This window comes from Triticum dicoccoides, chromosome 3B (genome assembly GCF_002162155.2).
Source record: "Triticum dicoccoides isolate Atlit2015 ecotype Zavitan chromosome 3B, WEW_v2.0, whole genome shotgun sequence".
NCBI lineage: Eukaryota > Viridiplantae > Streptophyta > Magnoliopsida > Poales > Poaceae > Triticum > Triticum dicoccoides.
This window is the reverse complement of record NC_041385.1, coordinates 574,340,337-574,342,501: the sequence shown is the minus strand read 5'-3', so window position 1 is coordinate 574,342,501 and position 2,165 is coordinate 574,340,337.

Sequence of the window (2,165 nt, the reverse complement as noted above, 5' to 3'; positions counted from 1 at the left end):
CACAAAAGAACACCACAACCCCACGGAGAAGTACTAGGCCGGATGAGACCCAATCTTTCTTGCTCATCGAGTTGTTTCTTCAACTCCTTCAACTCTTCGGGGCCGAGCTTGTAGGGACGTTTGCACACAGGTTCCGTACTGGGCTCAAGTTCAATAACAAATTCAACCGGCCGGTTTGGAGGCATCCCTGGAAGTTCTTCTGGAAAGACGTCTTGATATTCGCAAACGACAGGAATTTGAGAGATGGCATCCAATTCACCCTTCTCATTGAGAGAAAACAACCGGATGGTATTATCCCGAGCGGCAAAGACAATGACATCCTCAGACGAATGAGTCAATTGAATCTGCCTGGCAGCACAGTCAAGATGTGCCTTGTGCTTAGAAAGCCAATCCATTCCGAGAATAAGATCAATATCCGAGTTACCGAGAACAATTGGGGAAGAAAGGAACTTGTAGTCACCCAATGTGATAGTAACCTCAGGGACGCAGGTGTTAGCTGTCATCTGCTTGCCCGGTGACACAATTTGCAAGGAACTTTGCAGATACTGATAATCACACTCATACTTTGATGCAAAAGGTTTGGAAATGAAGCAATGCGATGCACCTGTGTCAAAAAGAACTTTTGCAGGAACATCGTTAACAGGAAGGTTACCCATGATCACATCTGACGAGTCCTCTGCCTGAGCTGCATTCACCATATTGACCTTGGCGTGCTTGGGATTGTGCTTGACCACAGCTGTACTTGCCGATCTGACAGGAGGAGGAGGAGGAAGACGCCTCTGGTTGGTACACTTGTTGGCATAGTGACCCTTCTGTTGGCACTTGTTGCACGTGACCTCTGAAAGCGGACGGTGATACGGAGCACTCGGTCTTGGAGCTTGAGACGAAGCCTTGTTCTGAAAACCTGGGTTGGGTGGGTGGGAGAAACCACTGCCACCTTTACTCTTCTGCTGAAACGGCTGACGGAACGGAGGAGGAGGAAGCCAATACTTCTGCTGCTTCGCCACTTGAGTAGAGGAAGAAGGAGTAACATCTCTGGCACGCTTCCTGGAAGCATCACACCTCATCTGAGCAGCCTCTTGCTTCAGTGCCATGTTGTAGAACTCATCGTATCTCAACGGCTCAAAGAGGACAAGAGCGGGCTGAATTTCCTCACGAAGACCACCCCTGAACTGATAGATCATGCTCTTCTCATCAGGAACATCCTGCTTGGCAAAACGGGCGAGCTTCTGGAACAACTTGTTGTAGTCATAGACAGACAAAGAGCCTTGCTTCAGATTGCGGAATTCCTGACGCTTACTCTCAACCACACTTTGAGGGATGTGATGAGCGCGGAAATCTTGACGGAAATCGTCCCAAGTGATCAGACGTCCACCTCTGGAATCCTTGTACTGCAGGAACCACTCTGCAGCCTGATCTTTGAGCTGGAAAGAAGCGAACTTGACGAAATCTTCAGGCCTGACGTTGCTTCATTCAAAATGCTTGCCCAGATCCACTAGCCAATCGTCAGCATCGGTAGCCTCAACACAACTGCTGAACGTCTTTGGGCCATTTGCGAGGAACTGGTTCAGAGTAGCAAAGTGGTGCTGATTATGGCCTTGATTCCCTTGACTGCCTTGATTGCGCTCTTGGAGAAATTGCATGATCAACTATGTGTTTGCATTAGTAGCGGCCATCATGGCTTGCCATGCTTCCGGAGGAGGCGGAGGTGGAGGCGGATCAGGATTCGGAGTCGTGCGCGTTGGAGGAGCCATCCTGAAGAGGTTGACCACCATTAGCACATTGATAGACAACAATATAGAAGCTGAATCCAACGGAATGAAAATTGCAACATATAGTCTTCACATCCGAACAAAATGAACGAATGCATTCCTCTTCAAATGGTCACATATCCATAAATTGAGAAGCCACGTAGAATTAAGGTAGAGAAATAAATCAACAAGGTACGGATCAAGAACGAGTAATCGGTAAGAAATCCCAATCTCAAACCAATATCCGTGGAAGAAGAACTAGAGCTACTAGAATTCCCACCTATGAAACTCCCGAACCTTTCCGGTTATGCAATCAGGTGTTGGGGATACAGGGGAAGCATAATATCTCACCCAAACTAGCAAATCCTACATCCAGCTGTATCCATCCTTCAACACATAACCAAGAAAACTTCG